This window comes from Panthera uncia (assembly GCF_023721935.1).
Source record: "Panthera uncia isolate 11264 chromosome E2 unlocalized genomic scaffold, Puncia_PCG_1.0 HiC_scaffold_20, whole genome shotgun sequence".
Lineage (NCBI taxonomy): Eukaryota > Metazoa > Chordata > Mammalia > Carnivora > Felidae > Panthera > Panthera uncia.
Window position 1 is genome coordinate 17,993,646 of NW_026057589.1, and position 25,760 is coordinate 18,019,405.

Sequence of the window (25,760 nt, forward strand, 5' to 3'; positions counted from 1 at the left end):
TTTGTGACTGCCTGGATCGACAGAGTGCGGTGCCAGTGATTCTGCGTGACTTTGGAGGCCAGGTCATACAAACACCATGCACGTCTATCCTATTCTCCTTGACGCTCTCTCTTGGGGCCACTCCAGGAGAAAGCCCAAGCTGCCCAAAGAGAGGCACACGCTTGAGCGGAGCTTTCGGCCAACACCCAGCACCCACTCAGCAGCCACGTACTGGAATCATCTAGAAATTTCCTAGCACCGCATCCGGCCTTTCTAGCTGACGCAACACAGAGCAGCAACGAGCCACCCTTGCCGAGCCGCCGCCCAAAGTGCAGATCGACAAGCAACTGAACGCTGTTTTCAGCCACAAAGTGTGGGGTCATTTGTTACACAGCAACTGATAACTAGAAGAGCCTACCCGGATCTATACGAACCAGGGTCTCGATCGCTCTGCGATTCCTTCTCAGCCACTCTACGCTCCCAGGATACTCTGTACTCTGCACGTCCACAAACATGGAAAGCATGAGGGTTGGGGGGAAGACCACGTTCTTTAATTTCTTTCAATGATGTTTTATAGTTTTAGAAGTCACGTACATCTTTTGTTAGATTTTTTCCCCCTAATATTTAATGTATGTGATGCTATTTGCTAATGCATCCTGGTGACCCTCATTTCATTTTCTTAAGTATTTGTTGCTGGTACACAGACGTACATATTTCCATACTGACTTTATATTTATCAACCTTGCTAAATTCACTTATTAGTTCTTACACTTTACTTGTAGACTTTTAGATTTCTACTTTCCAGTAATGTTGTGTGCTAATGATAGTTGTATCTCTTCCTTTCTTATCCTTACATTTTAAAACAAATTTTTTTAATGTTTTTTTTTTTATTTTTGAGACAGAGAGAGACAGAGCATGAGCGGGGTGGGGCAGAGAGGGAGACACACAGAATCTGAAGCAGGCCCCAGGCTCTGAGCTGTCAGCACAGAGCCTGATGTGGGGCTCGAACTCGTCAACCGCGAGATCACGTCTGAGCTGAAATCAGACACTCAAGCGACTGAGCCACCCAGGCTCCCCTTATCCTTATATTTTAAAATTTCTTGTCCTTTCCTCACTGAACTGGCTTGGACATGCACTGTGACATTAAAAAGATAGTAGGCATTCTTGTTTGGTTCCCAATCTCAAGGGAAAGCTTTAAATATTTCACCACTAATTATGATATTTGGTGTAGATTTTTTTTTGTAGCCATTATCAGAATAAAGAACACTCTTCCTCATGTCAACTTAACAAGCATTTGCTGATCACCCATTATGTCCTAGTCACTATCCTATGCAAGAGGAGAATTTTAAATTCTCATTTTTTTTATTTCAGAGAGAGAGAGAGTGAGTGGGGGAGAGGGACAAAGGAAGAGCTGTGGGGGGAGAGAGAGAGGGAGAATTTCAAGCAGGTTCCACACTCAGCACAGAGTCTGATGAGGGGCTTGACCCCATGGCCCTGGGATCATGACCTGAGCCAAAATCAAGAGTCAGATGCTCAACCAACTGAGCCACCCAGGCACCCCCTAAATTCCCATTTTGAATAAGATACTATCCTTGCTCTGAGAAATTCACTATGTAGGGTGTAAAACAGGTAAACACCAAACAGAGTGGTGGAGGTGGGAGAATCAGAAAAACAACTCGCTCTGTCCAGGGGAGCTAGTGAAGGCTCTCGGAGCACAGAGCATTACACGAAGGTCTCAGGAGATGAGATAAATGAGATCCCAGCTAATAAGAATGATGTACAAGGCCTGCTCCCTTACAACTCTCTTCTGGGTACTTATCTATCCATGCGGACTTCCTTCCAGGGAGCCAAAAGATTATCCTAAATTTCTGTGCCCGTGACACTTAGATTTTAATATTATCAAGCATTCTTAAAGGAGCTGTAATTGAAAGAATAAAGGATCCCATTGTAAATACTGGTGGGAACAATTCCTGAGCTCATGTGTACTCGGGTTTTCTAAGAACGTTACATGAGGCAAAATGCGGAAAGGGGATTATGCTTTCCATCCTGCAAACCCATTGTTAGCTCAGTGTCCATTCCTTTCCTAGATGTATTTGCAAGTAATACCAGAGGCAAAGACGAAAAGTTGACTTAGAGCAAGTTACACAGTATGTGGTTGAGAAGTACTTACCTTATGTAATCACGATACACATTAATTGCTAAATAAATACGTGTTGATTTGGCTTGGCCTGGCTATGTGTGTAGTCTAGCGAAGAAAATAATCTGATCAGGATGACATTACCTCGAGCCAGACGCTGTTGAAAGGCATACAGAAGGACCAGATACAGTGGGGTGTTTCTGTTTTAAAGTTTTACATTTTTTTTTCTTTTTAAAGACAAAAGGGTACCTGAGAGTAAAAATAGGTAACATTACGGAGTTAGTTTTATAAGAGGCATCATCCAACTCACGTAATCCAGCATGGGACTATTTTATCTGAAGTGTCTCTAATACCTTGAGTTTTGCAAAGACACTGAAAAGTCATGTGAATGTTCCACTGGTGACTTACCTTCTCCAGGAGAATGACAAGGTGCACGCTCGTCAAGGTCAGGTCCGAACATCAGAATTTATTCTGAAAGCAGAGAATAAAAGAAAGGTGGAGCTAGATCTGGAGGGACAAAAAGTGAGGGTTTTTGGCTCGAGGAGGTCTGGACGTAGAGCTGGTGCCCCGTCCGTTCCGTTTGGGACTCTTCTTCGCGGAGCCTGCCGGCCAGACTTCACAGGCCAACATCTGCCTCTCTTTGCCCGATGGCTTTCCCTGTAAGCTGGAGCCCACTGAGCCCCAAGTGCTAAAGAGCTAATGCCTCCGGTAAAGGCCCTGAACAGTGACCACTGGAGGTCTGTGTATCTCCCTCAGGCAGGAATTCTGAGCAGGGTGCCTACACTGGTTCTTAGATGTGCCCCGTGGGGGTAAGCTCGTTACCCGCAGAGGTAATTTGTTGTCTTACGCCCTCATCCCTCTACCAACACTTCCCGGAATCACTTCTGGGATAATCCAATGCATCTGGGATCTTGTCTTAGGATCAGCCTCTGGGCAAATCCCAACTAACACGGGTTGTATCTGACGTCAATGAAACATATCAGCATCCACTCCCCACTTTTCTGGAAGAAGATGGTGGAACTGTCCCCCGCAAATCACACACTCTCTAAAGGAGCTCACACTTTCTGTCAGAGGGTCATGGAGGACTTGAAGCAATTATCAGGACAAGTCAAGTCAAAGCAACTGTCAACTAAAATTGTGGATCAGTGGAGCACAAGCATCGTTTTTTGCTTGACTTAATTGCATAATTGCCTCGGTTCTCAGCTTAGTGCGTGCAAACCTGGAGACGAACAATTAATGATCTAACATGAGGGGGACCCATCTCTGTGGCTTCTGGCCAAGAGGGAGATGCATCAATGTCAAAGACAGCTATCTTCAGAGACCCTCTCAGGGGGAGAAATTTCTCTTTCAATTATGACCACCTAAAAACCATGATGAAAATTGCTTTTTATGAAATCAAGCCATGGAAATTAAACTTTAGGGGAAAATAGTTAAATTTTAGCCTTGGAGCCCTCTGTCTACTACATCGGAATTTTCCAGAGCATGTCAGACATTGCTACCAGATTCCATAAGAGTCTTGCTTCTGACATTTCAGCGTACTCAGTGAACATTTTTGTGTGTGAGCAGGCACCGTGGCTTTCAGAAGAGGGTTGTGTTTAAATTCCATATCCATCCCTGTTATGGAGGAATCACGGTAATAAATGAGACTCTAGTCTCAGCCTTTAGTTCAAATGACAACATCAGGCGGGAAAAAAAATCCCAAATAATTAGTGACTACAAGTTTCAGAACAGTCCTTTAATCCAGGAGCAGAGTGGCTTGCCCCTAACAACAAGGTTCAACCATATCACACGAAGACTGAAAGACCAACCAACAGCCAGATAGAAAGCTGGCCCTGAGTTTGTCACTTTTTTAAAGTAATTGCTGGATTTCTTTGACAAGCTCAAGAGTGAATTCAACGCCTCTATTTTCTCTACTTTTAAGCACATCTAACTGGACTTCACAGAAAAACAAAAAACAAAAACAAAAAATGCCTTCCCCCCAGTGGCCTCCATTCTCCTATTTGAATATGACTAAGATCAATCAATATACATTGATTAATGGGGCTTAACTCTAATGACTCTGATATTATTTCTAGGATACTCGCTTAATTGAAAAACATAGTCAAAAATAATCTCCCTCAGATGCAGAACCTGATGGTATCAGATGGTCAGCACCAGGGAGTTCTGTTGTATTGTTTTGTCTTGTTTTGTTCTGCTTAAGGCATGAGCCAGAGCAAGGAATTAGCACCTTCTTCCTATATGTGGAAGCCTTTTGCTCAGATGATGTGGCTCAAAAGCCCCAGTGAAGAGTCTGCCTTGGCGATGACTAGGGAGGTGGTCTTACCCACAGTGAGGTCAAGTTCAGAAAAAGTGCAAAGTGGACGATCCACACTGAGTTCCTTACAGTTTCGTAGCTGCTTCATGCCCTTGCTTGCCTTGGGGTCTATATTTGTTCTTCTTCTTGCCTGTAAGGCTCGTTGGCCCAGGTCCCCCACCTCTGTACCCACCCCACATACACTCTCATTTTCATTCTGTTGGGGTTGGCATTTCAGGTCTGTAGAAATGGAGTTTTCTGGAGAAAGACACTGTTTGTGGGCTTTCTGAACCACTGCAATGTAAATCGTCACCCCACTTCTCCTCGGTTGGGTGTCTGTGCATTAGCTCAAGGCTTAGCTCCTCCCTCCTTCCTGGGTGCACTGTGACCTCCTCTCCCCACTGGGCCTTGGACAGTCTCTCCAATCTACCAAGGCCAGCTTCTAAGTCCACAGCTCGCTGCTTGGGGCCCTTGACCAGACAGGGTCCTTGGCTCCACTTGTCCCTCTGCCATAGCACGTCCTAGATATTCCCGGTGCCCCTGCCAACCCTGAGAGTCAGGGAAGGGGGAGTCCTATGCTTGCTCTGCATTCATTTGCTCTGTGATCGTGGGTAATTAACTTCCCCTGCCTGGATATCATTTCGCTCATCACCAACAAAACAAAACAAAACAAAAACCCTAAAAGGCTGGAGCAAACTTACTCTCCAAGGGCCAGATAATAAATATTTTAGCTGTTGCCGAGCCACACGGTCTCTGTCACAACTACTGGAATCGGCTGCTGTAGGGCCAGAGCCGCCCTAAATACGAGTAAATGGGAGTGTCTTTGTTCCATTAAAACGTCACTTAAAAAACACGTGGCAAGGTGGAGTTGACCCATGAGCTCTAGCTTCCTGGTCCCTGGTCGAGATGATCTGTATGATTCCCCCTCCAGAACGCCCTGAAATCACCTCGCTCCTACCAAGGTAACCGAGTCGTTCCTGCGCAGCCCCCTGTTCTTTTCCTCCCGGTCACAACTGCAGACAAATATAAAAGTAAACATACGTCGCTCCCAGCAGGCGATAAATTCCATGTGCACAGCGATGATGTCTATTTTTTCACCAGAGTACGCCGAGATTATTGCAAAGTGTGGAGCCCAGAGTCATGTCTCAAAACAAACAAAAAGTAAATGAATGAATGTGTCTGCTCAGTCTTTACGAAAACAGTCAACCAATTTTCTCTCAGAGAGGAGGACCGGTGGTACCCACCCCCCCCACACACACACACTGAAATACACGTTCCCCAACACTCTCTCCTGATTATTAGTATACCTGCATCTTTCCCCTGGTGGTGGGATGGATGTGTACTGAAGTATTCACAACTGGATTGTCCTTTCCCCTGGGTGGGAAGGACTTCACGGCAGTGCTTCTCCAATTGTAATGAGCGCACAGATCACCTGGGATCTTGTTCAAATGCAGGTTCCAGTTCAGGGTGAGCCAGGGCAAGTCCTAAGACTCTTCACTTCTAACAGGCTCTCCGGGGATGCGGTGCTACAGATCCACGGACCACAGTTTGAGTTGCAAGGCTTTAGGGCACTTTTCCTTCATGGGAGAACCTAATGAGCATTTGGGACTTCCTGTAGATACCCTTTGCCAGACTAGTTTATTTTGGTTTTCTTTATCAAAGCTGAAAATGGCTATTTGAGTTTTCTCGGCCTATGGCACAGAGATTAAAGACACCATAAGGAGTGGAAGTTACTTTCCATGCAGAAGGGTAAGCGTCGCTCTCCAGGTCTAATCTTGTAAAACGAAGGCAAGGTGTCGGGGCACACTCAGGTTTCATCTCTGCTCCAAAGGGATCCCAGGACACTGCAGGGGACCAAGGAAGGACGGATGGGCAGACGGCACATCGCAGCACCAAAGGACAATGCTCTTCTCATGGCCGATAGTCCGGGAAAAGGTACACACTTGTGCAAGTATTATGTTTATTTTAAGAAGAAACGCTCCTTAACTCATGATAGTTCCTTCCCCTTGGACCGGACTTGGTTAGCACACCCCTTCCTCCTCTTCCCGCCCCAGGACAGAAGGGAACGGCCTGCTGGGTGCCAGAGCCAGGGAGAATGCCCAGCACAGGTGGGCCCAGCTCCTCCCTGTTCCTCTGGGGCTCGGAGCCCCGCTGGAAGCAGGAGGTCTGCCCCACGCCTTCGGGCTGTCAACCTTCCCTGGCACGTCCCAAGCGCGTGAAGCCATCTCCCCCAGCACAGCATGTAATTGAGGGACCGTGCGCGGAATTCTTGGCCCCGTCTTCAGACCCACTTGGGTTTCAAACCAGACGCTAGAAGAAAGGTCAATCTGTGTCTCTTCATCTGCTACTCCTTTGTCTCTTCTTCTTTAGTTTCTTTAGACTCAGGCTCAGGACACAGATCAATCCTTCATTAGATTTCTTCAAACCACGGGCGACTCGGGCTTGCTCAGGCTTTTCTGTGGACAGTGCTTAGAAACTGGTTCTGTGACAGTGCTGGTCTTATAACGGGCAGTCACAGGGCGGACGCTTCCAGGCCGATGCACCGGGCTCCTCAGGCGCAAACCCAAACGTTGAGCGTGTGGAACAGAGAAGGGCAGCCACATGCAGAGGAACCCTCCCGGAGCAGTCTGAACGACGCAAGGATGGTGGCAGAAAGGGCAGTGCCACGGAGCTGGGCTTTCTCGGATTTCCTCTTGGCTCTGCTACTTACCGGTTCCCTGAGCTTGAGCAAGTCGCTTTGCCTCTCTGAACCGCATTACCTCTTCCATGACAGGTAGATGACAATGCTCACAGCATAACTAGAGAAGGCCACGAGGCTCACACCCACGAAAGATCTTCGGGTACCACGAAACTCTGAATGACGAGTGCCGTACTAATAAGTATAGAACAATGATTCCAAATCTCCGATGTTCGCACACACAGGTCCGTATCCATTAGAGAATCGGATCGCAGGTGTGCATCCAGGGAATCACGGATATCACGTGGTGTTAGCTGGTCTTCAAGAACTCTGCTAGTTCTTATCCAAACCCTAACTTTGTAAGTAAAAGAGGAGAAGCAATTGGCCCGAGGTCACATATGAGTTAGTGGCAGACTCATGGGGAAATCCTGACAGGCAGATGAGGGACCTGTGTGCCTGTTCCATGACATCTGGTATGGTTTTGGGGATTCAACCTATTATGTAAAACTAGCCCAACCTCAGAGAACGGTATGGGGCTCACAAACCCTGCACTCTGACATGGGTGCTAGCTGGAGTTAGGTTTCAATTGCATGGACTCTCTCCAACTGACAATTCTGTTTTCCACTGTGGTTGCTTTATTCCCAAGCTTTCTCCAACTACCAGGAAAGAAACTCACATAGTCTTCATGGCTCAAGAGTTCATTGAGATTCTTTCCGATAATTTTTGTCTGCCCCACTTATGTTATAAATTTACTCCTGAACTTATCAGTGTGGCCAGGAGGTTGAAATCCTGTCGTTAGCAAGACTTGGATCTGATGTCAACTCCTGGGGTGGAGTGGAGACATGCAGTAGATTTGAAAGAAACCACACAGACTAGCCAAGATTATTATAGAAGAGGGAAGTGTTAGCTTAACAAAGTAAGGGATGCTATAAAAACATTATAATATGCCCCTTTGACACTCCTCATCAAATTATTAGCCATCTTGATGCTTTGCTTATTATCTTAGTTTCCCACCAAGCGAATGACCACAAACTTAGCAGCTTCAACAAAATACGTTAGTAGCTCACAGTTCTGAAAGTCAGAGGCCCAGTACGGCATGGCTCAGTTCTCTACGCAGGATCTTTCAAGGCTGAAATCAAAGTGTGAGCCAGGCTAAATGCTATCTGAAGGATCTGGGGAAGAACATGCTTCTGGGCTCATTCAGGTTGTTGGCAGAATTCAGTTCCTTGTGGTTGCGGGTCTCAAGTCCCCATTCCCTTGCTGGTTGTCAGTGGGGGTTGCTCTCAGCTTGTGGTGGTTGTTCTTATATCCTGGCACATGGCTCCCTGCATCTTCAAAGCCAGAAACAGGGCAGTCCTTCTTGTGCACTGAATCTTTCTGACTTCGTTTTCTGCCACTAGATGAAGAAAACTGCTGATCTCCTATTTTAATGCCAACTGATTAGTAACCTTAATTACATCTTAATTACGAAACCCCTTCTGCTATGTAATATCACATAATCACAGGAGTAACACCATCACATTCATTTTCCTGGCGATTAGGAAATGTGGAGGGTGAGAGAAAATACTCCTTTATAATTTTGCCTGCCACACTTACACTGGGCTCTGTGCACCATTCCTTGACTTTAGCGCCGTGGTTATTTATTTGGCTCTGGAAATGCCCTCTTCCAGGTTCTACGGCTGGTGGCTATCTATCGACTTCACGCCCCCAGCCCAGTGAAAAAGCATTTGTCCCCACACCCCACCTGTGGTACCCGACACTCTGCTGTCTTCCTCAAGCCTCATTTATGAGAACGAAAGAAGCAGCAGGACTGGGAAGTGACCTTGGAGCCCACGTCTACTTTTAAGGCACGCTCCAAGTGCCAAGGTATAATCTGAGTCTTCCGCTCCAAAGACCACCCCCCAACATCCAGGACAGGAAGGCCGATCTCCTGCGGTAGCTCCCCAGGTTCTCTCGGGACCTTAGGGGAAACTGACACCTGCTGGGATTTTCAATACCACCGTGACCCTCCCTTCAGGTCAGGCTGATCTTTAAGCCTTCTCCATTTAATCTCTGCTTCAAGAATACCATAGAAAAATAAACCACAAATCGAAACGAGTTTCCTTTGACATGACTCAGAGGAGGCAAGAGTGGAAACCCCATGGATAGAAGACCCGTCTAACTTGTTTTGCCATGAGTGGTGACTTGGGCTTTATACATCATTGCTCCTGGAAAGAGAAACCTGTCTCACTGGAATGGAGGAGAATCCCTGCATTCATGCCTGAGTGGAAGGGTATTTTCAAAGGGGCTGAGAGAGGAGCTGGAGTTAGCCAGGGGAAGACAGAGGGCCAGAAGGGAAATCAGGCAGACAAAGACAAACTTCAGGTCTAGGCATTTCATCTAAGGGATGTCTACAAAGTCAATTCATGAAAATGAGGGTTGGAGGAGGGTTCTGTGATCAGATACATTTGGGGAAAAAAATGAGTTGAAGAAATCAAGTTTTCTGACCGCAGAATTTTTTCAGACTTTTGAATATATAATGGGCATTCAGAATCTCCTGTGAGGGAACAGAGCAGGGATCGGGGAAACTTTTTCTGTAAAGGGCCAGAAAGTAGATAGTTTAGGCACTGTGGGCCACAGGGCTTCTATCGTGCAACAACTCAACTGTGGTTCTAGCAGGAAAGCAGCCATGGGTAATATGCAAGTGAATGGGTGTGGCCGCGTTCTGATAAAACCTTATTTACAAAAACACGCAATTATTTGGCCTTCAGGCCACAGTTTGCCAGCCGTGAGGTAGGATTAACACATTTATTGGACCACAGAATCGTTCACTCATTCAACGTGTTAGTAATTTTTATGGGTCAAAATTAAGAGTCTTGCAGGCAGGACGCTCTCTGGTTCCCTCTTGTTTCCCTGATGTCTGTAAGGTAACCAAAACTTACTGAATAGGAAATATCGAATGAAACAGTAAAATAAAACAATCCTTCCAGAAGAGAGAGAGCCTCCAAAGGAACACACTGATGAACTATTTAAAACAACGCTTCAGAGCAATAAGGAGCAGCTGTGTTTTGGAAGAGACGAAAAGGAAAAGGAGAAAGGTAGAGGGCTGAGAATAAAGAGGAAGAGGAGGAGATACAGAACAGGGAAAATGGAAATATAATAAGGAGCCAAAGGAGAGGAAAAGGAGGAGGTGGGGGATCAAAAGGTCTGTTTCCACCCACCAGAAAACGGCTTTCTGTGCCCCTGGCATGAGTGTCGGTGTCCTGAAAGGACAAGCCTTTCATGAGGTGCTGAAAAACCCACTTTGGCATTAATTAACAAGATCACTAGGCTGTCATAATTGCAGAGAGAAAGATAAATCATCAAGAGATATTTCCTAACAGAAATGCAGGTCATTACAAAATATTATTTAAAGTCACATTTACATATAAAAAGGATAAAATGGAAGTTGTCCCACTTGGCCCCCGCCTTTCCTCCCCTCTCCCTTGTGCCTGATGCAACGCACAGGAGTCAGCACACAGCTCCCGGTAAGCCAGGGGCTTTGGGATCTTGGCGGAACATGCTCGCAGAGGGGCTCAACGGACACGGAGCTGTGAGAACCCAAAGGAAAGTTTGCAGGCGAAACCTCAGGGCTGCACCACCAGGTCGCCACCTGATTCGCTGCCTCTTGTGCTACTAAATGCTTGAGTTCCTCACTTAACTGAGGTCTCCGTAAATCCAGTAACCTTATCCGGCTTCTTCTCCCCTCCATTATGTTCTCAACACCCAGCCTGTACTAGAACACTCAACAGACACGTATTCAAAATACTGATCAATTCTTCAGAACTCAGCTGAAGAGTTGCCTCCTTTGGAATGTTTCCCCACATGTTCCAAACTAGATGAAGGTGTCCTCTCCTCTGAGACACTGTGGCATCCCATGCTCCTCTGTATGGGGGCACTTAGAGAAACAAATCGACAATGGCAAAATGGGACAAGGGTCAAGCTCCCCCCGCCTCATTAGAAACAGAACTACTAGAGACGAGATCCTGGTACCTTAACTTCTATAACCTTATCTCTACCACCGACCTAGGCGTGTAGTGCATACTCTTAGAAAGCAGTTCTCTCATGGATTTTGATAACTCCACTATGGCCAAGAAAGGCAATGGCAGAGTGCTCAAAAGACAGAACTATGTGGATACGTCAGAGGAACACAGAAGCCAGTTGAAATCGCCCCAATATCTACCACTGGAGCAATTTGAGCAAAAAAAATAAATAAATAAATAACATAGTATATCGGGTTAAAACCCAGAGTATAACATAAATATCCATAAGCTCATACTAACATAATGAACGTTCGAATGAATGAATGGAAAAATAAATGAAAGAGAATACACAAGTCCTCCATACAGAACAATGTCAAAAAATTTATGTAAATACTCTCTGCTCAGGGAGGTGGAACATATTCCCCACCCCTTAAATTTGGGCTGCACATACTGACTTTAAGCACATAGGATGGGAAGGGAGGGGAAAGGTAAGTTTACAGTGAGGAAGCCTCATAAACATACTCAGCCAGGTGAGCGGGGTCACATCAACAGGGATAAGACCATGAGAAAAACATCATGAGAAAAAACATCAGGCAAATTCCAACGGAGGGTCAGGCTACGAAACACCTGAAGGATACACCTCCAAACCATCAAGGCCATCAAAAACAGAGAGAGTCTGAGAAACAGTCAAAGCTAGGAGGAACCTAAGGAGACGTGATGACAGAGTGTCATATGGAATTCTGGACGGGGGAGACGATACTAAGTTTAAAACTATGGAAATTCGGTTCCAGTATGCAGATCAGTGAATAATCACGTATCGGTTCTGGTTCGGGAATTGTGACAAAGTTACCACACTAACTGATGATGTTAATAATGGGGGGAACTGGGTGTGAGGTACAAGGAGACTCTCCACACCATCCGTGCACACTTTTCCAAAGTTCTTATCATTCTAAAACTAAAAGTTTAATATTTAATAAAGTAAACAAGTAAAGCCACGAAGAAAATAACAGTAAACACAAGACCAAGGCCCCCATGAACCCCACAGGCAGGACGACCACTGTTACAATGACCGTTTGCCCCTTGCATTTGTACAAACACACCCCACACCTCGTCTCTTCAGCTCTAAGCCAGACCTTGGGTATGCCCCTCGCTGAGGTCTTCTGGGTTACTTATCTGTACCATTGAGGCTGACATTTCTTTCGTGGTCATCTAGCGGTGCCAGGCGTAAGTCATCTGGCAAGCCGGAAGCCAACACTTTGAAATTTGCAAGCACTGAAGAACCGCCTGGGGAAGCGTGGAAGAATGCAGATTCCTGGGTTCCATCTCAGAAATTCTGATTTACTCTGTGTGAGATGAGTCCGATTAATCTGCATTTTATTTTTTTTAATGTTTGTTTATTTTTCAGAGAGAGAGAGAGAGAGAGAGAGAGAGAGAGCAAGCGGGGAGAGGCACAGAGAGAAGGAGACACAGAATCTGAAGCAGGTTCCAGGCTCTGAGCCGTCAGCACAGAGCCTGATGCAAGGCTCAAACTCACGGACTGCGAGATAATGACCTGAGCCAAAGTCGGACGCTTAACTGACTGACCCCCTAGGCGCCCCCAATGAATCTGCATTTTAAATAAACCTCTGAAGTTTTTCTGGTTCACACATTCACATCAGCCCTGAGCTAGGGGTCAAGGACTAAGACCCACTTTGATTAAGTGTCACTCTTTTGCTTCGCCTCCCACATCTGGTGCCATGATGCTTCCTAGGCGCTATGAGCCGGCAGAGAGTTGACACTCTCTAAATATCTGATAAAAGAAGCAACACATGGATGAACTGTCAAGATCAGCATTTAAAACAATTCTTTTTCCTGTTTAAGAACTTTGACATTGAGTGTCAGGCAGAGGGATCCATGACTGTTAGGGGCTACAGGCTATGGGAAATGAGATACAAAACCACATCCACTGACATTCAAGGCCGTTCACTGTGCCGATCATGACTGAGGTCCAACATGGTGGAAAAAAACTTTCCTTCTCAAATGTGAGACGGACTCTTGCTATTTGCTGTGCTGAGCTAATAACATTTTTAGAGGGTTTTTTTTTTTCCTCTCTCTTTTTGCAGACTCAATTAGATAGGCCTGCCTTCTGAATCAGCAGCTCAATAATTAGTTTGGTTGCATCTGCAGGTAGAAAACTGGAGGCCCTCTTTCCCCTAGAGGCAGAAGGATGCATATGCAATTAACTAATTGCAGACCGATGCTCCTCATAAATGCTAGAAACAAACACTCACAGACACACACATACCTTGATGTCCAGAAGACAGTCTCTGACCTGGGGACAGGGGAGAATGATACGTTCTGAAGAGGCGAGGCGTTTGGGTAGAGACAGGGCCTCCTGCAGGGGTCACTCCTCTGGTGCCCCAGGAGCAAAAGGACACGTGAGAAGGTGGGATGTTCCCCGTTCCCAGAATTCTTTCAGAATGGCTGTCATTGTTCAAGTTAGAATATTGCCAGTTAATTGTTGGCTCCGAAAGAAAAATTATGAGCCGGGGAAAGGGTTCTGCATGGATTTAGTGTATTTGAATAATTTAGACCCCCGCAGTTCATTTGACAGGATTGTTTTTCTCTCGCAGGAGCCTGCTGTTACAAGAATTAAAACTGTCGGGAGTACCAGGGGCTGTGCTGGAGCTTAGTAATGAGGTTTATCAGTCAATAAATGATTTTATACAGCAAATTAAACTGTAAATTTCGTTTGGGTGGTAAATATTTAGAGAATGAAGATATCTGGTTAATGAGGAAGGCTGGATGTTTAAAAAAAAAAGGGGAGAGAGAAGGAAAAAAGGAATGTCAACCTTTTAAATCTTGAATGTGGCTGGGACTGGATGACAATTTGCTCATTTACAGGTCTCTCTCTCGCGCGCGCACTCTCTCTTTCTGTAAATAACAGAGAATGGCTTCGTTGTTTGTGTATTTAAGGATGCAGTGGCAAATCCTCCCCTCGCTGACTTGCGCCTACTGCCTGAATGCGGAAATACCTCCCTCACAGGGTCCTTAGGAAAATATGCAAACTGCTTATACAGTATTGAGGTTCATCCCTTCTGCTAGGATTTATTTTTAAGTGCAGATACCCTAGAGTTGTGCTTATCCACCATGGTAGCCACGCTCGGCATGTGGCTGTTCGAATTTAAGCTTACGTTCGTTAGATTAATTAATTAAATATACTACAAATTCAGTCTCACGGTTGCATTTGCCACATTTCAAGTACCCGGTCGCTACATGGGGCTGTTGCCTGCTGTACCAAATAGCGCAGACATAGACATTCCCATCATCAGCACTATTCCAGAAACTGTCAGACAATCTCACGTGTCCTGAGCTGGAGCCATAGATCTGATGGCCCCTGGAATGATGTAATTGGCACATGATTTTTTTTGATTATCATAATTACGTATCTGTGTGTATGTATAAAAGGAATATTACAACTCAGCTGTCAAATTTGTGGTTTCATAAATGTCAATGTTTAGGACACGGCAGTTAAAGTGAAAACAAAAAAAACAAGCAAGTCGGTTTAAGAAAATATTGAATAAATCAATATCGGTTGTAACTATTTGCCATAAATCCTGAAGAAGTACACAAAGGAATGGCCGACGTTTGAAAAATACTGAGCCAACAGACGCCAAGGGACAGGAAGTTTAAGAAGAGGTGAAAGAAAAAAAAGAAGAGCAGAACTGAGAGGAAGAGAGGTAACAACATTGGAGTCAAATTTCTCTAACCTTCCAGTTTCTCTCTGGGCTGACCCAGACCAGATCACATGGCTACCTACCTGAGTCATAAATGGTCAATACATACTCCATAGCTCCATAAGCTCAGGCTTCATGGCATTTCCAGAAAGTTCATTCAACATGAATGCCCTGTATAGGTGGGATTTTAGAAGAGGCTTCTAGAAACTCTATACAGCACCCTACAGAGTCCAGATACGAGTGTGATTTACAGATGACTTTGTAGGTCACAAGTCAAGAGTGAAGATCAGGCCATTCTGACCTGCACTCCTCGCTTTCCATGTCGAGATTCCAAACCCAGTCACTGTCAGCTGGGAGGGCCCATCACCTCTGCCTCACGTGGCTCATTCCTTGAGCCAACTCCCTTCACCTTCCTGCTCCAGTCTACCAGTCATACCCCTACTCTCTGATCACTGGACGCTTCTCCATACTGGAATGTGGCAGTCTGTGACCTCGGTAACCTTGTCCCACAACCTGGTCAGAGAAAACACGGGAGAGCTGGAAGCAGCATGATATCAGAGTCCCTACAGAAAAAGATGCCATAGTCAATTTGGATCTGTGGAAAAGAGTTTAACCAGGACTATTGATGAAGTTACAGGTAGGGTATAGGTAAACCACCAGTTTCAGAATCTTGGGGCCAGCAGAAGGAGGGGGGCACCATGACGATTGCCAGACCTGAATGGACAAGGGGAAAAAGGAGAGGCATGGTGCTGAGGAGAGGACAACCCGACAGGAACCATGATCTCAAGTTGAGGGATAATGCCAGCTCTTGATGACCTATAGAGAGGGAGCAGGGCAGAGAAGGGTGGAGAGTATCTTGGAGGGGCTAAGGGAGGCAACCAGCACAATCATTCTGACTGTTCAGGTCAACTAAGCCTCATTTTCTCATTTCCTTCCTGTGTTGCTGGAGAGGTGTAGAAGGTCAGGAGGCCCGTGCTCTGTATTTGCCCCAGAGTCCCCCTCCTGGAGCTTATCCTCACAGACGGTCTCCCAGCTCTAAGTTATCAGTGACGGTTCAACCTTCTGGAAACACTGTCATATCCCATCTCTGAGAGGTTGCCTGCCCAGCTCCTTCGGAGCTCGGTCACCAGACTTGGAGGTCAAGGCTTTCTCTTCCTCATTCTGGTCTAAACACTCACACCTCAGTGTACCCCCTTCCCCAAGTTCTCTGGAGGTAAGGCTTCAAGGCCATGTACAAGGGTAAATTATTTCAATAGCAAGTAAGAGGAAACCTCATCTCAGATTTGCTTGAACAATAAAAATAACCATTAGATCACGTCAATGGAAGTTCAGAGGTTCTTTGAACATCATGTTCTGGCTCTCTCCTCTGTCCCTCTGCCTGTGCTGGCTTTACCCACAGGCTGATGGCAACATGGCCATGGCAGTTCTTGGCCTATCTGCACACAGCAATGCCTAGAAGACTAATGGGAGTCACTGTGAAATAGTTCTGTGCAGGAGAAAGCAAGCCATATATCTAATTTAAACAGTCTAAGAGTCAATCAAAAAAAGTAAAAAGACCAGCAATTCTACCTACTGAGTATTTACCCAAAAGAAACAAAAACACTAATTCAAAAAGATACACGAACCCCTATGTTTGTTGCAGCATTATCTACAACGGGCAAGATATGGAAACAATGTGGGGCGCCTGGGTGGCTCGGTCGGTGAAGCATCCGGCTTCGGCTCAGGTCATGATCTCACAATCCGTGAGTTCAAGCCCCGCGTTGGGCTCTGTGCTGACAGCTCGGAGCCTGGAGCCTGCTTCAGATTCTGTGTCTCCCTCTCTCTGACCCTCCCTCGTTCATGTTCTGTCTTTCTCTGTATTAAAAAGAAATAAACATTAAAGATATGGAAGCAATGTAAGTGTCCACTGACTGATGAATGCACAAGTGACTGAGTCAGGGAAAGACAAATAACACATGATTTCACTCATACTTGGAATTTAAGGCACAAAATAAACAAAGAGAAAAGAGACAAACGCACACAAAAAACAGACTCTTAACTCTAGAGAAAAACTGGTGGTGACCAGAGGGGAGGTGGGTGGGCAGATGGGTGGAAAGGTGAAGGGGATTAAGAAGACACTTATCATGATGAGCAGGGGTTAATGTATAGCATTGTTAAATCATTATATTGTACACGTGATAGTAATATAACACCATACGTTAATTATTCTTGATTTTAAAAATCTATTTAAAAAAAAGAGCCAAAAGAAATGGGCGAAATTAAATTCACCAAAATATATTTTCTTTAACCCAATATATACAAAACACCAACATTTCAATATTTAATCAATAGTAAAAATATCAATAAGAGATTTTGCATTCTTGTTTCATACTAACTTGGAGACCTAATGTCTGTTTAGACTCACCATACATCGAGTGCTCAGTAGTCACATGTGGCTGGTGGCTATCTTACTGCACAGCTTGGCTCTAGAACGTTCTCCCAGAAAAGTGAGGAAGACCCCAGAACACTGCTTCCTATATCCACTGGCCCAGTGGGGTACGACACCCTTCATGGAACAATCACTCACAGGGGAGATGATTTCCTTGCAACTAAACCAGCTCGCCTTTGATGCTGTGCATGGAGTAAGTTCCCCCTGAGGCAAATGAGCTACTTAATGAAGATGAGAAACATAAAACATAAATCAAAAATCTAAAAAATGAGTTTCCTACTGGTGGGAGGTGTATTGGATCCTGGGTAATCCACCAACAATGTCCACAACGGGCTGGCTCCTCGGCTGGGGTGCTTCAATGACTCTTGGCTTGAGGGCCCATTCTACCCTTGATTTAAACTCCTTTCCGCTAAAGAGAGAGATCTGGGAGGGCTGGGGGAGGTTTTCCCCTCTGTGGGTCCTAGAAAGCTGACAGTGATGTAACAGACCCTGCCTTCCAGCTCCACAGAGATTGATTTAAGAGCCATGTGCCTCATGGGGCTGATTGGGTCTTTTGGGGTAGAAAACTGCTTTGTCAAATAAATCTTATCCGCTGTTTAAGCAACTTCTGTGCCCTTAGTATCCAAAGGATACTAAATGGGAACTCAAGTGCTTTCTTCTGCGGATAAGAGAGGCTAAAAAGTATCAAGAGTCTGAGCATGAGGTTGTAATAGTGACAGTTACCAACAATTAAACACGCACTAGGTACTTTGCATGTGTCACTTCATTTAATTTCCTTAGAAAGTAATGAGCAAAAGAAAGTAATGAGTGAAAGAATACAAATGGGTTTGTGTGGCTCGTTAGATAAATGTGAGCTGCTACTAAATTCCATTTTCTTACCTTCATCTCCATGAGGTAGACAAATATCTGGGGAGTCACAACAGCGGGTTGTGAGTTTGGGATGGTTTTCTGCGCATTGCTACGGCAAGGACTTGGTGCTCATGAAATAGAAATTAGGCGTAAATTCTGTGAGCCTGAGTCCAGGGCAGCGCTGAATTGAAGATGGTGAACCCGAAAGCATATGATTCTTAGGGTGGTGGCTGCCCTCTGTGTTCGCTGTGTTTAGTCAGGTCAGGGGAAGAACAAGCACAAATCCAGTATGTGTTGACCGGAGGTGAAGCCCAGATTCTCGTCCTGACCATTTCAAAAGCATGAGCTCTGCTTGCGGCTAGCCCGGGTTCCATGTAGCATCCACCATTTTCTGGTTGCATGACCTTGGACAAACGGCACAGTATCTCTAGGCCTCAGTGGTTTCATCTGTAAAATGGGGATAGTGGCTACCTAATGGTGTCAGGGTTTGGAGTAAATGAGGTACGCAGGTCAAGCAGTTACCGTCAAGTTTGTCGTCTAGCAAGAGCTCAAAAATGTAAGCGATCACCAAAAACAATCTTCACCACCATCGCCCCAAGAACAACGGCAACGAAGCCAAGGCTTCGTTGGATACAAAGTACTTTACTCCAAAACCAACACGTGTACCGTGAACCATCCATTCCTTTGTTGAATATGGCATCTGTTAACCAGCTTTGAATAATTTTTTTTTAATCTTATTTTGTCTGAGAACATCTGTGTCCATCTGGACGCTCTCCTCTCTAGCATTTCACTTTTAAATCTGATGTAACTATCAGATGTTCTTGCACAGATTCTGGGACAGATCTGAGTATTATTGAACAGACATCAATTATACTGATGGCATGAGGCATGTCAATCTCAGCAGGAAAAGTGACAGCTTCCTTATCATCAAACCAGCAAGCTTCCTGATTAATTTGCTGGTATTGTCAATAACAATTCACAGAGGAGATGGATGAGAGCATATTGTTCCCACCTCATTCTTCCCTGTTGATTCTCTTCCACTAAAAAAGGACTGAATCCCCCCCCCACCCTTTCCATGCCCAATCCCCACATTGTAAGTGTTATTTGTCCTAAGTGCCCTTAGTAGAGAAACTATTCCCTTCAGCTTGACGTTAGACAGAGCACCATCTCTTTGTTGGAGGCTGTGCAGCGTTTATTTTTTATTCAAGAATCAAACTCAGAATGTCTCCCCTTTTTGGCAGGTACTGGGAAACTGCTTTGGGGATTACTTGCGGTGAGAGAATATTCAAGACCAGGCTTCCTATTGGTAGTTGAGTAGAGATCACCTACATTAACCTGCTTCCTAGGATCTGTTACATCTATTTTTCTATTGCTTTTAAATAGTTTGGTTGGGGCGCCTGGGTGGCTCAGTCGGTCGGGTATCCGACTTCGGCTCAGGTCAAGATCTCGTGGTCCGTGAGTTCGAGCCCCAGGTCGGGCTCTGTGCTGTCACTTCAGAGCCTGGAGCCCGCTTCAGATTCGGTGTCTCCCTCTCTCTCTGCCCCTCCCCCACTCACGCTCTGTCCCTGTCTCTCAAAAAATGAACAAGCGTTAAAAATTTTTATATAGTTTGGTTATAGCTTTTGACATATTCCTGTCTTCTCTTTGCTTCAGTGATTCCCCTTTATATCTTTTTTATGTTTTTGAAAATGGGATTAGATCTACGTGATAAATTTCTCTTCTCTGTTTTCACACAATTAGAATATTGGTTTTGTTTTGTTTTCTTGGTTTTGCTTTTTGTTTTTACAGACACTACATTTCTCAATGAAGATTTAAAAATCATTTGACAGACTGAGGTGAATTATAATGGGCTCTGTCATACTTTTTATAAATGTATGAAACTCTGAAAACTATCCTGTGACACATAATAGTTTAAACTAAGAATGACTCTTCTGGCTTTTGATAATGAAACCCTCCTTTGCCAGTAATTTCAGGTCTATTACCTACTCAAAAACTATTCAAAAGCTATCAATCACCTATTCAAAAAAACCACTTTTTTCCTAATGACTCTATCCTTATGAATTTCTGCTCACGAAACCGGAGGTTAGCCATATACCCCCAGGAGTTTTAGGGAGTGCCTTTTCTTTCGTTACATACTAGGCATGCCATTAACCTGTCAACCCCAAAGTAAATGGGCTGTATGCTGTGTCATAATGATGGTCCCCTCTGCGATTAAGAAAGAAAGAAAGAAAGAAAGAAAGAAAGAAAGAAAGAAAGACAAAAGAAAGAAAGAAAGAAAGAGAAAGAAAGACAAAGAAGGAAAGACAAAGAAAGAAAAAGAAAGAAAGAAAAAACGAAAGAAAGAAAGACAAAGAAAAAGAAAGAAAGAGAAAGAAAGAAAGAAAGAAAGAAAGAAAGAAAGAAAAGAAAAAAAGAAAAAGAAAGCCTGATATTTGGAGATGACTAAATTATGCCAAATTTGGGCTGAAGGTGACACTGGGGTGTGGTCCACAAAGATGGCCTTATATCTGTGTTAAATATAAGGAAAGAGAAAGAGTCTGTCTCTCCAAAAACAAAGTTTCTGAAATTCCATTTTCTTCTCTATGAAATAAGAATTATAAGCCTTAGTAAGCATGGGCAGGTCTCTTCTCATCCACCTCAAAAGACTTTATCTGAGAACATCTCCCCCACAAAAACATGAAGGAGGTCCTAAAACCACATGGTGGAAAGTGAAGTCCCCATTCCCCACCACAGTAGCCATGTCTGTTTAGACCAGAAGTGGCCACTTTCCCCAGAAATAGTCAGGAGCTGTCTGGACCAATCAGATTCTCCCCCTTGGGAATATGGAATCAGGACAGAGAAATGCCAGGTCTTAAGATGTGGCCGTGGAGAGTGTAAAGGTCACCATGGTACGGCCATGTTTGGACCATGTGCAAAGAGGCAAAGAAACCTGCTTTGCAACCACTGAAAGAGAGGGATGACGAGACCAAGGGAAGAGACACCTGTATAGAATTAGACACAAAAGCTTACAGGACCCGAGAAAGGAACTTCTCGCTTCTGCAGACAACGTTCCCATTGCTACTGACGCGTGCTGACACCTCCCCTCCTTGGCTTCCAGAAGACCCTGTCCTGTATCTTTCATTTTTAAATTTTCTTCTACTTTTGCTTAGGCTGTTCTTTGCCGCTGAATATCATGAGACATAAGGTAAAAGGACACTGGCATCTAACCTGCCTTGTAGCCGCTGAATATCATGAGACATAAGGTAAAAGGAGATTGGCATCTAACCTGCCTTGTACAGTGAATGGCTCAGATTTAACCAAAACTTTGTTTTTCTTTCCCCGTACAGGCTGACATGCGACATGCATACGACAGGGGTTGTCCTCTGGAAGATGTTACAGCAATATGAGTTTGAATGGGATGAGATGATCAGTAGGTTTCCAGGTGGCCAGTGAAGTTTAGAGGGGAAAGAATAAGGTCTCTGACTCAGCTTCTGACAGTGTAACTTCAGCGTGTGTGTGTGAGTGCGTGTATGCTTACACACTGAAAACAACGCATAACGTATGTCCATCCAATCAGTGGTTCAAACTGTCTGTCTTTCCCTGTCGTTTATGATTCACGCAAGGAATTCTTCCCCCTTCTTCGTGTTTTCTCTTCCTCCTCCTCCACCTCTTCCTCCCTCCAGGGTCCTCTAAGAGCTCAGGGGAAATAGTGACTCATTCTGGCTCTGCTAGGAGCAGACAGTAGGGGGCACTGGGGCTGGATCATCCAGGATAATGAAGTGATCACATGGGGATGAGGAAACTGGAGAAAGGAAGTGCTTCATAGACACAATGGCATATACTGGAGAAGGACGGCAGCTTTGACACCAGACAAACTGAGCCTAGACGGAGCTAGGCCTTGATAGTTATGCAAAAGGGTATGGGTTTTAATTCGAAAGCAAAAGGTCACTGTTGAGCTGACGACAGAGAAAATCCTTCCATGAGAGTCAGATGTTCTCATCTAGATCATAGTGAGCAGTGAGCGTTCTTGTGGTGGCCACACTCCAAAGCCAGCCTCCGGTGAGGCTCGCCTCCCATGCGGGATCTGGGCGGCTCCCATCTCGCTCTTTCACCAACAGAATGTGGCAGAAGTGGCTCTCTGCTTGGCAGCTTTCACTGGGGCTTTTGAGAGCTCTAAGCTGCCAAGTAAGATCAGGATAGGAAAGGACTTTGTGAGTTGAAGTATGGTTAAAATGTGATTTATTTGGGTCTGGGAACCGCACCATTAAAGCGACAGTATCGGGGCGCCTGGGTGGCTCCATCGGTTGGGCACAGGACTTCAGCTCAGGTCATGATTTCACAGGTCATGGGTTCGAGCCCCACCCCGGGCTCCGTGCTGACAGCTTGGAGCCTGGAGCCTGCTTCAGATTCTGTGTCTCTGTCTCTCTCCCTTTCTCTTTGCCCCTCCCCTGCTCACACTCTCTCTCTCAAAAATAAGTAAATATTAAAAAAAATAAAATGACAGCATTGCTCGAGTCATGAGACAGCTAGACATGTGTGCCTGGACTGGTGCCCCCCCACCCCCCCACCCCATGCCCTGCAGAGGGAGCTGGTAAGGCAAAGGCAGCATGTCACCTGCCTGGTTGTGACCAGGCCCTGGAACCTGCAGACAGGGATTCTGAGGTGCAGCTGGTTGAGTGTAAAAGCGCTGATATCGATTAGTGATGTCTGCTGCGGCGCAGCAGGACATATTCTTGCTCCCCTGGGACCTGTCCGCTCAGACGGAGATGAAGCTACTTCCTCGGGCCTCGGGGACTCGAAACACGCCAACTCCATAGAGGGTGGGAGAGTTCTGATCAGCCGGCTGACTCTCCCCCGACAGAGCCAAGCGCTGAATGGGAAGAAGAGGGAGCCGCCCCCACCTGAGGGCCAGGACCCTCCCTCCATCTCCAGGCCAGCAGGCCCGGCACACACACCCCCCCCCCCCCCCCCCCGGAGCGGCCCAGCTCTGGTCCAGCGGGCGTGAGAGTCGTTCACCCTGCAGGCTGCCCCCAAACGGCTCTGCCGGGTGCGATCCTCAAGGGCTGACACCAGCCAGGAACCTGAGAGGCCCGGCAGACCCCGTGGCTCAGAAAACTCCCCGGGCCACCCCAGCCCCTCTGGAGACCCCGGATCCGCCTCGGCTGACAAGCTGTGACACCGAGAGGCCAGCGCCGCGGCTCTCGGCACACAGGGCACACAGGGCACACAGCACGCGTCCCTTCCGGGGGCTCAGGGGCCCCGCCCTGCACGCCCTCTGCTCCGGGGCCTCCCGCTGCCCAGAGGAAAACGCGGCCATGTGACCCCAAGTGACGCGCTCAACGCTTTTTCCAGCACGCGCACTGAACACATTGGACTGGGCGGGGTTTGGGGGTTTTGGGGGTTGTTGTTGTTGTTCCATTTGGTTTGGTCTTGTTGTTTTGCATTTTCTTCACAAAGCCTCCAACAAAGTGTAAAACAAGACGTCTGTAAAACAACCAAACCCGAGTGGTGCGGCTGTCCGCCTTCGTTACTCCAACTCTGAGATTGACGGCAAAAGGCAGAACGTTTCAATAAAATAAAAGTATTGTCAGCAAAAAAAAAAAAAAAGAAAAAGAAAGAAAAGGAAAAAAAAAAGCATGATGCCATACGGAGAAAGCACTCTGATATGATAAACTAGTAAAAAAAAAAAAATTGATGAAAAGCAGAAACACGTAAGACTGCAATTTAATCTTTTTATTTGAAATATAAATATTGTTACTATCAAGCTTGACAGTATAGAAAATGTGTGCCCTGCAGCCTTCTGACAAAACAAAATTTATATTTAAAACTTCCTGAAATAATACCTTTCATCCATAGGGTTTTGTCACATTGCAACGGCTGTGAGCTTACGGTATGGCCCTGCACCTTTAATTATTTTATGCCTAGAAGACACATTTTAAATAGAAGAGGCGGGTTACAAGAGTTTTGACAGCTGAAGCTGATTAAAATACTGACAACATGCGCTCTATAGAATTCCCTGAGGTTTTTGTCAAAGACCCACAGGAAAGTTAAAGATGAGAATCCAAAAAAAAAAAAGAAGTATTTTTACCCACCAGCGTGTAACATTCAGGCCAGGCTAGTTCATTTGCTGCCTGGCCCTTGCCAGAGAAACTTTCAACAAAAATTCCCTTTTTCAACTGTTGCAAGGCCGCAGACTGAAGAAAACGGGCCGGCCAATTGAGTCGGCTAATCTGTTTCCAGTTAACAAAGCACAGGGCCTCTTTCCAAGGCCAGCTGCCTCATCTCATTTGCTGAGGGGAAGAAAAGCTGGACGGCTAGCTTATTTATTTATCAGTCTTTTTTTTTTTTTTTTTTTTGTTCTTTACAAGGGTGTTACCAACTGGGCTGGTTTCCTGGATCTAGTCCCCACGTTGTTTCTCATTAGGGAATGTGACTTTTACAACCCCAATCCAATCACTCCTGTTGCTCCCTGCCTGGGGTGGTGAGCCAGAAGCCACTGCACCGAAGGAGCCATCCATCTAGAGATGGTCTCTGAAAGGAAAAGGCCTCTCGATATCTGAGGCCTGAATTGTAGGCCTGGATCTTTATGAGCTGGTTGCGTCCCACGTACACTCACTTATTCACTGCACCGACTTAGGTGGAGTACCTATTAGGGGCAAGGCTCCTGGGGCCATCACCCTTGAGGAGGGCACCCATCTAAAAACCGTGGCCAAATACGATACGCCTGGCCAAACTGTCCTTCGTAAGGGATGGAGAGATCAAAGGCATCCCCAGACAAACAGAAGCTAAGGAGTTCATCGCCACTAGACTTTCCTTACAAGAAATGCTAAAGGGAATTCTTCAAAGTGAAATGAAAGGACACTAAGTAACAACATAAAACTCACTGGTAAAGGTAAATTCATAGTCAAATTCAAGATACCCAAAGACTGATACCACTTTCCTCTCTAGCACAAAAGTTTAAAAATAATCATAGCTACAATAATTTGTTAATGGATGTGCAACACAGAAAGATGTAAAGCGGGACACCAACAGCGTAAAATGTGGGGGAAGGAGAAGCAAAAGTGTTTTTGTATACAACTGAAGGTAAGTTGTTATCAGCCTCACATGGACTGTTGGACCTAAATGATGTTTTATGTAAGCCTTGTTCATGGGAACCACAAAGCAAACACCTGTGGTAGATACACAAAAGATGAAAAGAATTAAAATATACCCTTACAAAAAATAAATCACAGAGGACGAAGGGGACAAAGGAACTAAAATTTTTTTTTATAAAGTCACAAAACAATTAACAAAAGGACAATAGTAAGGCCTTACCTATCAGTAATTACTTTAAGCATAAATGGGCTAATTTCCCCCAAACAAACAAACAAAAAAAAACACAGAGTGGGTGAATGCATAAAGAAAAAAAACCAAAAACCAAAAAACAAGATCCAACAATATTCTGCCTAGAAGGGACCCACTATAGCTTTAAAAACACATTAGGCTGAAAGTGAAGGGATGGAATAAGAAACAAAGGACATCTCTAGATATTGGCTTGACCATTATCAAATGGGTCAATTAACCAAGAGGATATATTAATTATAAATATACATTCACCCAACATTGGAGCACCTAAATATTCGATGCAAGTATGACTAGAACTCAAAGGAGAAACAGACAGCAATCCAGTAACGTTTGGGAACTTCAACACTGCACCTGCAG

At 45.3% G+C, this 25,760-nt stretch overlaps 1 long non-coding RNA gene across 2 annotated transcripts in view; it reads right to left on the reverse strand.

The window, feature by feature from the left end:
- Positions 1-257: 257 nt before the first annotated feature.
- LOC125916493 (uncharacterized) overlaps positions 258-25,760 on the reverse strand; it is a 251,414-nt gene continuing 225,911 nt past the window's right edge. The window contains exon 3 of one of the 2 annotated variants that reach the window (XR_007455939.1): positions 258-2,587. This is a non-coding gene — a long non-coding RNA (uncharacterized LOC125916493). The remainder of the gene's footprint in view (positions 2,588-25,760) is intronic. The other variant, XR_007455938.1, reaches the window with a different exon arrangement.